Genomic DNA, 12794 nt, shown 5'->3' on the forward strand with positions numbered 1-12794 from the left:
CACCCGGAGCCGATAAACTGCCTCCGCCGAGCAAGGAGCAGTCACATGAGATCAAATAACGGCAGGAGTTGAATTGGTTCTGTTTTGCTTGTCCACCATATAAAAATTATGTATATATATATTGTTTAGATAAATTACATGTATCATAATCAGCAACACTTCGTTCAGTTTAACAGATAAAGTTAAAAGGAATATGTATATATACAGGTGCTGGTCAAATTATTAGAATATCATGAAAAAGTTGATTTATTTCAGTAATTATATTCAGAACGTGAAACTTACATATTATATCAATTCATTACACACAGAGTGATATATTTGAAATGTTTATTTCTTTTAATTTGGATGATTAGTACTGACAATTACTGAAAATCCCAAATTCAGTATCTCAGAAAATTAGAATATTAGTTACGACTAGTACAAAAAATGATTTTTTAGAAATGTGGGCCAACTGAAAAGTATGAACATGGAAAGTTTCAGCATGTATGGCAATCAATACTTAGTTGCAGCTCCTTTTGCCTGAATTGCTGCAGCAATACGGCGTGGCATGGAGTCGACCAGTCTGTTGCACTCCTCAGGTGTTATGAGAGCCCAGGTTGCTTTAATAGTGGCCTTCAGCTCTTCAGCATTGTTGGGTCTGGCATCTCGCATCTTCCGCTTCACAATACCCCATAGGTTTTCTATGGGGTTAAGGTCAGGTGAGTTTGCAGGCCAATCAAGAAGAGGGATACCATGGTCCTTAAACCAGGTACTGGTAGATTTGGCACTGTGTGCAGGTGCCAAGTCATGTTGGAAAATGAAATTGTCACCTCCATAAAGTTGGTCCGCGGCAGGCAGCATAAAGTGTTCTAAAACTTCCTGGTAGACTGCTGCATTGACCCTGGACCTCAGGAAACACAGTGGACCAACAGCAGCAGATGACATGGCACCCCAGACCATTACTGACTGGAAATTTTACACTGGACTTCAGGCAACGTGGATTCTGTGCCTCTCCTGTCTTCCTCCAGACTCTGGGACCTTGATTTCCAAAGGAGATACAAAATTTACTTTCATCTGAAAACATAACTTTGGACCACTCAGCAGCAGTCCAGTCCTTTTTGTCTTGAGCCCAGGCGAGACGCTTTTGACGTTGTCTCTTATTCAAGAGTGGCCTTACACGAGGAATGCGATAGCTGAAGCCCATATCTTGCATACGTCGGTGTGTGGTGCTTCTTGAAGCACTGACTCCAGCTACAGTCCACTCTTTGTGGATCTCCCCCACATTTTTGAATCGGTTTTGTTTGACAATCCTCTCCAGGGCGCGTTTATCCCTCTTGCTTGTACACTCTTTTCTACCACATCTTTTTCTTCCCTTCGCCTCTCTATTAATGTGCTTGGACACAGAGCTCTGGGAACATCCAACCTCTTTGGCAATGACCTTTTGTGTCTTGCCCTCCTTCTTTAAAGTATCAATGGTCATCTTTTGGACAGTTGTCAAGTCAGCAGTCTTCCCCATGATTGTGTGTCATACAGAATCAAAACGAGAGAACATTTAAAGGCTTTTCCAGGTGTTTTGAGTTAGTTAGCTAATTAGAGTGTGGCACCAGGTGTCTTCAATATCTGACCTTTTCACCATATTCTAATTTTCTGAGATGTTGAATTTAGGGTTTTCATTGGTTGTCAGCTATAATCATCTTCTTTTTGGCAAAAAACACTTATAATGTATCAGTCTGTTTGGAATGAATGTATACATTCTACAGGTTTGACTTTCTAAATGGAATTAATGAAATAAATCAACTTTTTCATGATATTCTAATAATATGACCAGCACCTGTATATGGAAATGTTATTGACAGAGCAAGGAGGGATAAATGCGATAGGCACAACGTGTTGTAGGCCAACTTTATCCCCAATAACACAGCTCTGGATGGGTTGCTGGCATAATTACAATCCCTCAGGTTAGAATTGGCAGAGAACTCCGGCATTAATGACCCTTTCACAGGTTGGATGGAGAATATGTTTGGGAGGTGGAAAAGCATGATCCAGTAAGTGCCCGTCGCGGGAATAAATGCAGAGTCCGTGTTAATTGTCACCGGCTGCCGTTGTATTCCCTGCGCACGAGGGCTACTGCATCTGCTGATCCCCACAGCAGTGGGCACTACAGAAGCGCCAAGTGCCATTCAGGCTTACATGGGGATCAGATATGATCCGATGAAAGTGAATGATACATCACCTGAGGGGCCCGACCATATCCAGCTGTAATATGTAGAATAGTCAACACCTATACTATTCTAGTAGAAGCGCCTGTATATAAGATAATCAATATCCCGGATTTACTTGAATAACACATTTCCAACAACCATACCAGGCTGTTTGTTATTGTATAGTGTTGCGAATGCAACCCGTTATTTCTGAATCGCTGCATTGATAATGGTACTGTTGATCTTCCTTGAGACGATTGTTTTACAGGCCACCTGTTGCTGACACGACGACGGAGAACCTGTGGGGAGGCTCCCATGGTGTAGGAGTAACCTCTCTGAGATGAGCCCTTGACAAGGAGGGACGAGTCTTGGGTTCATGAATTACAGACCCGACGGCGACAGAAAAAACAATGAACTCCCCAAATCCATGCCCAAACCACCCACAGGAACCGGCACACCAATACACGAAGATCACCTGAACCCCCAAATCCATGCCCAAACCACCCACATGAACCGGCGCACCAATACACGAAGATCACCTGAACCCCCAAATCCATGCCCAAACCACCCACATGAACCGGCGCACCAATACACGAAGATCACCTGAACCCCCCAAATCCATTTTAGTTTATCAATCATTTTGAAATTTTAAAATTGTGTTATGACCATCAATTTTTACGTTACTTTCGCACCTGTTGAATATTTTATGACCTTGTAGCACATGACCAAAAGTATTAGCTCAGGATTTCTATTGATAGTTTTGTTTGTGTGCTGTTTGGCCATGTGATTGTATGATAACAAGATTCATGTTCATTGTTGTATTGTTAAATAATGACCTGTATTTTCAACAAGACCCACAACGTGAATGCCGTCTCAGTATTATGGGGACGCGTAGTGGTTTTTCCCCTCTCTTCAAGAGGTTCTTCCACGACGGTTGATGGTGTTGATGATAGATTCTACTTTGACTATGTTTTCGGTGTGGTAAATGGTGTTTATGATTTAAAATATTATTGTATGGTCATCTTAAGATGACCAAGGAGGGACTGTTACGTATTTTAGGAACACAAGCTGTATTTCCCTCACTTAACCAATAGGGGGTAGGACCAAATATATAAGCCGTAAATACTACACATAGCCACAAGGGAAAGCAGGACATTACTGAAGGCTACAATAGATACTTTAGCCACAGAGGGCAGCATCACAGACCAGGCGAGGAAAACCGAGGATTACGTCACACCGGTTTCTCTCCGAGTCTTCCGGTCCTCGCTGAGTCCATAAAGAAGACCACCTGGCCACGAAAACTTTAGAACTCTCCCGGCAGCGATTACCATACGTGGGTTTGTGGTTAGGATCAGCTAGGAGAACACTCTCGCACGTGCTTAGAACACATCTTCAATCTCTCTTTACTTCAGAGCATCAGTTTACCATACCGAAAATACTTTATACAAATAAAGTCTCTTTAAAGCTATTCCTTTGGATTCGACCCCTCCTTCCATGAAGAAATACGTAATAACACTATGAATGCTGGTAACAAATACATTGTAAATAAATTGTTTCGTTTTGGGAAGTAGCCGTGTAATAAGCAGGATAATGTATAGAACTGTGCCGGTCATTATCGTAAAATAAGCCCTTTCATGGCGAAGCAAGACACCTCCGCTGCGCGTCTGTGTCCTGTTCGCCCTGTCGGGGCTTATTTTCTCGATAATGACCGGCGTTCTATACATTATCCCTTACATAGTGTTCATGATATAGTGCACTATTGAGGGAACGAACAAACGAGAATTCGGACACTACGCTGAACATTTCTAAACGTCATTTGCGTAGTAAATGTACGCAGACAGATGCGCCCACATCATGTAAACAAACCGGATACTCGCTGGAGTGCCCGGCTGGAGGTTGTACCATGGACATAATAAAGGATGGACCACGGACTGGAAAATGGCCGCCCATTCATTCCTATGCAAACCTGCTCAGTGGCGCATGGCTACATACAGGAGCGATTTGCTTCCGCGTTATGTGGCCAAGACACGTGACCTATTCCGTGACGTACCGGATGCAGAGATCTTCTTCTTCTTCTAGTTTAGTGGCGGATCATAGTTTTTCCCCATATACCGCGACCTACTGGACTACTACACAGGAGTTTGTGACAAGGACGTTGACAAGGACAAGGACGTTGGCAAATCATACTTTAAATCATACAAATAAATTCAAAGAAAAAACCAAACTAACGAAACAAAATAAACAAAATAAAACAAACTAACAAAAGAAATTAATAAATAAAAATAAAAAATATATATACTTAAGGTTAAATTCTTCTAATTAGGTTAGTATCTTTTAGCTAATTTATCAGCAATTTCATTGCCATATATTCCATGGTGGGCTGGAATCCAACAGAACTGAATAACTAAACCAAGGCTTATAATATTTAAAAGAAGATGCTTTACCTCTATCACCAAATCTTCACGTATTGAATTATTTGTTATAAAACTTAGTATCTACAACCCATCTAAGAGCGGTTATTATTGTGGCCATCTCGATTGAGTATACTGATAAAGTCACCCACTCTATATCCATATCCTTTTTCAAATTCTGGAATATATATGCCAATACCACATTGTCACATTGAGTTAATGGAAGTTAATTCGGAATTTAATTTAATTCGGAAGTTAATGGAGCCGTGCACTTCAAAATAGGTCCATAGCAAGGAGCCGTTTGTTTCAGTACGGCTCCTTTCAGCTGCCCACCCAACATCAACTGCTAATAAAACGCTTGAGGAGGCGTTTTGAAAAGAAAAAACTTACATTTTTTTAGAACAGGGTAGAAAGATAATTATGAGCCTTTGATTGATATCCAGACCTTTTTTGCGGAGACACAATCCTGTTCCCCACTTGTATTGGAGTGGACGGCGATATCTACTTCTGGGCCACATGAAATGACGGACCCCCGTCCACTCCCAGCTAAAACAGCTGCAATACCAGGTTTGGCCTCTGAGCACGGGTGGATTGCGGAAGTATATGCCTATCCTGGGGGCCTGGGTTGTACTGATGTTGAATCTTACATTTCCTTGTTCAAGTTTTTATTGAATTAATTGTGAATGTTAAATATTATGTTAAATCCCAAATAAATTGTTGACATTTCGTTTTCGCGGTTATTCAGCTTCTTCTTCTCCTCCGGAAAAACACGACCGCATTGCATGTGGTATACGGGAGTAACATGTAGGGTACATCGTATGTACACTCAAATTTTTGGTATTATTATCCTGCAGATAATGTGGATAAGGAGATTTTTCTGGCAAAAAACATAACGATTGAGTGAAAGTCATCAGGGCTAAAGATTGGGGGGGGGAGTAAAAATTAATCTGAGCAACAACTTGAAACTGTTTAGTGTTGCAATTGTTCATTGTAGCACAATATATCATATATTTCTTAAAAAAACGTGAGCCAATGTTATTTATTTTTATTTCTACATTTCAGAATCTTTATATTTTTTTGCAGAATTCTAGTTTTGTATTGTCTAATTTTCCTATTGTAAAAAGCACAAAAGTGTGTTATGAACAACTTGAAGCACATGTTATGAAGCACATTTATATTTAGCATTTTGATTTCTTACTGTACCGAAAATGAACCGAACCGTGACCTCAAAACCGAGGTACGTACCGAACCGAGATTTTTGTGTACCGTTACACCCTTACTCTATATACATATATCATGTATATAGAGTATATCGTGGCGCTATGAACTCCTTCCATTTCCCTTATAAGTCAAGTTTGAGGAACTACCATCAGGGATGCTACATACAGTAGGTATATCATACAGTATACACAAGCGGTGTGCACGGGTACACGTGTAACCGGTTAGTAAATCATAACCGTAAAATAAGAAAACGAAAACCGTAAAAAAAACAATAAAACAATAAACGCTGCGCCATTGTTTCAATGGGAATCGCGACATCAATACTTTCTAATCATACGTTCAACATAGTTGACATATTTATAATTTGAAATTCGTCCCAGCCTTTATACCACGGATACTCTAGGGTCTAGCATATAACCGCTTTTTCTGATTACAGTTTAATGTAACAGTAGCCTAAGCTGCTGTAGCCTATGCTTTTTTTTTTCTTTTTTTTTAATCTGCCGATTAAATCGTAATCGTAATTTTTCTCTGAAAATAATCGGCATCGGCACTCAAAAATCAATATCGGTCGGGCCCTACTTAACACCCCCCCCCCCTCTTTTTCAATCACAGAGTAGCAGGACTGATAGGAGAGAAACTTCCTCGAAAAAAACTAACTGGGCGATCGATGCCTTGCTCATCTTCCTGGAGCAATAAAGCACCAGCTCCTACCTGGCTAGCGTCCACATGCAGCTTGAACGGCCGGTCCAACTGTGGCGCGGCCAAAACAAGAGAAGATGTAAGGAGAGCTTTTACTCTCTCAAAAGCAGACTGGCATACCGGAGTCCAGTCAAACTTCAACGAGGACTTCAAGAGATCCGTCAATGGCGCAACAACAGATGAGAAACTAGGACAGAAACCATGGTAAAACCCCACCATGCCCAAGAAACGCATCAAGTCCTTTTTACTCGTGGGTGATGGGTACCGGTCAATGGCCAAAGTCTTTGCCCGAACAGGACTCACCTGTCCTTGTCCTACCACCTTTCCTAAATAAGTGACTGTTGCCCTCGCAAACTCACACTTGGCAAGGTTGACAGTCAGACAAGCTTCAAAAAGGCGACGAAAAAGAGCCCTGATGACCTCCAAGTGTGCCCCCCAGGTATTGCTATGGGCCACTACATCGTCTATATACACAGCACAGCCGTCCAGTCCAGCTACAATAGTGTTCATAAGACGCTGGAAGGTGGCTGGTGCGTTCCTTAAACCAAAACTCATGACATTGTACGAGAACAATCCCTCTGACGTAATGAAAGAGGAGACTTCCTTCGCACGGTCAGTCAAGGGCACCTGCCAATAACCTTTAAGTAGGTCAAACTTGCTGACAAACCTGGCGGCACTGACCTGGTCTACACAGTCCTCGATCCTCGGGAGTGGAAAACTGTCTGGTTTTGTAACAGCGTTGAGTTTACGATAGTCTGTGCAGAACCTGAAAGTACCGTCCGGCTTGCCCCCTAGAAGGCACGGCGACGCCCAGGCTGATGAAGACGGGCCAGCAAGTCCATTCTCGAGGAGATAAGCCACCTCTTTGTCTATGTGTTTCTTTTTCTGGGGAAAAACGCGATAAAAACGTTGTCTGATTGGCAAACTATCGCCAACATCAATATCGTGTTCCAACAAATGTGTCTGAGTTGGAGAATCGGAAAACAACATTGGAAACTCTTGAATAAGACAAATTAACTCTGCACGCTTGTCCCCAGACAGGTGCTGCAGCAACTGGGGAAGCTGCTTCAAGGTCTCAGAATTATCTAAGCGGGCACGCAAGACGCCATCGTGAGGAGCCCTGATCTCATCCTGTTCCTGCGCTTCCACAGGAGAAGTAGGCGCTAGAACACCCTCACTCAGAGCAACAGCACTAACAGCGCCTCGTTCGGGCACGTTCGGACGTTCATGATACGGCTTAAGCAAGTTGGCATGACATAGCTGCAAGCTCTTTCTCCTGTCAGGAGTAGCCAGCAGATAATTAAGATCCGACACCTTTTTGGTCACTGTATACTGACCAGCAAATTTTGCCTGAAATGGTGAGGACAGGACCGGCAAAAGAGCGAGGACTTTATCCCCACCTCAAACACACGACGCTTAGCTTTTTGATCGTAGCGCTGCTTCATCTTAGCCTGAGTGGCAGTCAGATTTTCACGAGCTAGACGAACTGCCTCGTACAGACGTCTTTTAAAACTATTAACATAATCACTTAAGGCTCCTGGAGGCCTGCACCATCCTTAAAGGCCCACTATGCAACTTTTTTAGCCAAAATTACATTTATTATGTAGGTTGAGAGTTATTCTGATGGTTCTGCAACCATTTCTGGGTCGTTTGGTGGGTGTGTCATTGCCCCATGTCGCCTCTCCAACAGTGGCGTATCCAGGACATTTTTACTGGGGTGGCCAAGATGGGACACAAAGCTAGTGTGGGGTGGCCATGGCATAGCGAAGTTTAATACATACACGTACGCAGCCAACTGCGGTTCGAATCCCGGTCCTTTGCTGCATGTCACATCCCCTCTCTCTCCCATGATTTCCTGTCTCATAACTGTCAAATAAAGGTGTCTATGCTGGTAAAATGACTTTTTCTTTTTAAAGTCATTTTTTAAATTCCATTACCACCTATCACAGTCCTCAAGTATATCTGGTTATTTTAACATGTCTATTTTTAATCAGTAATTATGTTCAGAATAAGGTACACATTTTCTAAGAGCCATTTCCTTATAGTGGATTAAAGTCCTCATCTCTTCACAAGTTAAATTAGAGTAGCAAAATTCAACTGCTCTTAACTCATCCTATATAATAACATTAATCAGCTCATCATCTGCGTTACCTGTGTTTGCTTTACTAATTGAGGCGCCATCTTGTGGTTACATAAAACACAGAAATCCAGGCAACAGAACAAACCAAAATGCTTTAAGATAGACCTTATTAAAAAGTGTATCTGTAAGCAAAGGATAAATTAAGCTTGTAAGGAAAAAAACAGAAATATTTGTTGTTCTTTACATGCTTAGTTTATGTTATTATTTAGCTTAGATATAATTTGTTGGAGATACTGGAATTAGATTTTTTTGGTTTGTTCTTTGCTTTGGTGTGTTTTTATTTAACCACAAGATGGCACCTAAATTAGTAAAGCAAACATAGGTAACAATACAGGTGACACAGATGATGGCCTGATGACTGAATAATGTTATTCTAGGATGCCTTGTGATGTATGAAAATGTGCAAAAAGTGGGTTTTCAACCCAGACAGTATTCATGTCCAGGGCCCTGATGAAGGTATAAATGTTGGCTTTGATTCAGCATAAATTATGACGTTTATTTAAATCAAACAGTTAAGCCTAAGAATCACAAATTAACTTGATAAATATACATAAACAATTGTAACATAAACCAAACAAATCTTAACTCCAAAGTATATACTATAAAGTAATGTTATGTAAACCTTCAAACTCTCATGAACAATAGAGGATTCTAATAATAGTAACAAAGTGCAATAGAGGTAGCTAGTTCTTGCTTTTGCCCATTCTCCTGCTACAAAATGCTTTCACATAGGCCATAAGACCACAAGACATGACTTAAGTCCAATGCAATGCCACCAGACCAAATATAACTTGTAACCCCTTAAATAGCACCTTTGACTCCATTAAAATGTCAAAAAGAAAGGAGGTGTGAACAATGTGCCTAATTATGTCTATTTATAGGATCTACAAAGGTTTATTTTTACATAACTACCACTCTTACAACTCACTTTTAATAACACAATTAACACATATTGCATCTCAAGCATTTGTGGCATTTGAATGCAACAAACAAGTCACAGCTTGTTCTTGTGTTATAGCTACTTAAATCTAGACTGTCACTATGTTTCACACACTGGTTGGCCAAAAATATAACATTAGCTCTATTGAACACACACATCTGCAAAAAACACCATCAGTCTTCAGTCCAGAAAACATCTTTATATATTTCATGGCGGTATCCAAAACACTAACGTTACATGCTTAACTTGGTTTGCAGGCTGCTAAGCTAGCTAGTGCAGTGTAGTTCGTCTTTTAGCTGCTACTTAGTGCTGGATAAAGTTTTCCTACACATTCAGAGGGAACTACGATATAACTAAACATTAAATTACCATACCTCTCAACGACAGATTTCAGCGTCTTTATCGTTTTTATATTGTTCACGTTGTCACTGTGACCGTCGTCGTCCTCCTGTTTCACGGACCAGCAGCATGTGCAGCGCGCTCATCTCATGGGTCACCTGACCTGCATAGCTAAATGTCCGCCGAGCAGAAATCAGCTCTCACAGCCTCAGCACGACCATTACTGTGTTAGTTAAAAATGTAAAACTGACCCTAAATCAGTTGATCAGCGGTCATCATTGATTGACAGCATTTCTCTTATTTCTTGTGTTGACGAACTTGACCAACTACCTATCAGATCTGGGGTGGCCACAGGGGTGGCCAATGAGCTTTCAGGGGTGGCCCTGGCCACCCCAGGCCAGCCCCCAGAATCGCCACTGCTCTCCAAGGAAAAAGCGCATATGCAACTTGCTTTGTTCGGACGGACACAATCCGGATGTGACGCAGCGGAAGTATCCAATCAAGCCTCGAAAATGTAGTCAGATTGTAGTTTCGAAATGCTTTACGGCACAGACAACGCCCCCAAACATGGCATCGGCTAGATATAAACAGCCAGTTGCGAGGCAATTGTTGCATTCATCATGGATCAATCGACTGATAAGGGACCCAAGAGGTGACTGTTGGTGGAACAAAATGGAATAAAAAAGTTGGACCAGAAAAGAGACCAGACACGAGTGAAAGGGGAACTATGCAACTTTTTTGGCTTGATTTACCTTAATATAATAGGCTAAGAGTCATTGCGATGGTTCTATTATACATTTCGATTGTTCGTTGTTTCGACTCCCCCTTGCGCATCTTGGCGGAGAAAGGGAATAGGTTTCTGCCGGCGACCCGCCGCCCACTCTCGTGGGTGTCTCGGGTCTCGCGAAGTAACGAATTGCTTTACGGCACAGACCCCCAAACACGGAACCGGCTCGATATAAACATATAAACACAAGTAAATAAGGGATTGTTACATTCATCATAGATCAGCCGACTAAAAAGAGACAGAGAAACCCAATGTCGGAGGAACAGAAGAGAAAAGGGAGACTGACCGACAGAGAGGCCAGACACGAGTAAACTTTGGGCAAACTTTTCAGGAATAGCGTGAACTGAAAGAAAAAGACTGCAAATCAGACGCCGACTTGGCCGTGTTGCTTTTTGAAATTGAAAGTACCCTTTTGTGAACTTTGTCTTCGTGGTATTCTTGATGTTGATGTCTCTGTACAAATGTGTTTGCTCAACGATTTTGTTGTGAGCCCTGTAAAAATGTGTTTTCTCGACTGTTTTGTTGTGAGCCCTGTATGTTTCCTTTCCTTTGTTTCCACGGGTGTTTTGCTGTTCGTCTGTCTCGTCCCCCAGATACAGGCGGAATCCCCGAATCCAGGTTCTTGTTTATTTAGATTATTATGTTAGCCAACACTCTTACTGATTGTTCTGTTCAACCTAAAATAAAACAATTATAATCTAGGTAGGATATAAATTCTCCCAGTCAACTATAAAAAAGGATGGATTAATGTTTATTGCAATACAAATACACCGTTTTAAAAATGTATAAGCTTGTCTACACTTCATGATCATCTACTTCGGACATGGCTCCACGCATTTGCCGGCTTCTTTGAAAACAAATGCACATGGCTAGCGTAGAAGTGCATGGGGAAGGGTCGTGAACGAGTTGTTACGACAGTGTTGTAAAATATCTACTACGAAGCTGTAGGGGGCGCTGTGTAGAGAAAAGTGCGTGCCAAACCAAGAAAACAGCGAAGAAATGCCCGATCTTGCATAGTGGGCCTTTAAGCACAGCCAAAGGACCATGCACTGAATGGCCAAAGACAAGCTCATGAGGGCTAAACCCTGTGCTCTCCTGTACTACCTCCCTAGAGGCAAGCAGCAACCAAGGAAGGCCTTCTTCCCAGCCCCGTCCCAACTCCATACAGTAAGCACGAAGCAGAGACTTCAACATCTGGTGGAAACGCTCAAGGTAATCTGTGATAATCTGAGGAAGTGTGATGCTTGACAAGAAGCTGACGCATGACCTGAGAAAAAACACGAGGCATAAAATTAGAACCTTGGTCAGTCTGAACGACTTCGGAATACCAAAAATTGAGAAAAACTGGGAAAGAGCCTTCACAATGGATCTGGTGGTAATCGCACGCAATGGGTAGGCAGCAGGGTAACGAGTAACCTGACACATGATGGTCAACAAATATCTACATCCTCTTTTCGACATAGGCAAGGCCCAACACAGTCCAACTGCAAGTACTCAAACGGAGCAGCCTCTCCCGGTATTGGCTGCAACGGTCTTCCTTCAATTTCGGCCAAAAAAAATGACGCATAATGCGGTCATACGTCTTTCTCACACCAGAATGCCCCAACATGTCGTGGGCAGTCTTCATGACTGCGCGTCTAGCGGTTTCAGGCACCACAACCTGTAACCACAGCTCACCCATCGAAGTGTCAGTGGAGGGTGTCCATTTGCTCACAAGCAGACCATTTTTTGCACAGTAGCCATGAGCCATGCTCTCAAAAGTGTCAGCTGGGACAGCACGTTCAAACAATGAACCGAGAGACTGATCCGCAAGCTGTTCTTTAACTAGGTCTCCATATGAGAGATTCAATGGAAAATCTGGTAAGGCAAACCTTGTCTTCTCTGCAGGTATCTTGAGCTGCTCGGCGTCCGCCGCAGCACGAGTAGCTGAGCGTGTCACAGCACAAGCTGCAAACACGTCAGGGAACTGCTCCGAACCAGCAGTCTCCTCTCTCAGCTGAGGAGAAGAAGATTCTACAGACACAGGATTACTCCGCCGAACAGCTCCTCCTGCGTAATTATTCCCAAGAATCACGTG

Source organism: Gadus morhua, chromosome 2 (assembly GCF_902167405.1).
Source record: "Gadus morhua chromosome 2, gadMor3.0, whole genome shotgun sequence".
Lineage (NCBI taxonomy): Eukaryota > Metazoa > Chordata > Actinopteri > Gadiformes > Gadidae > Gadus > Gadus morhua.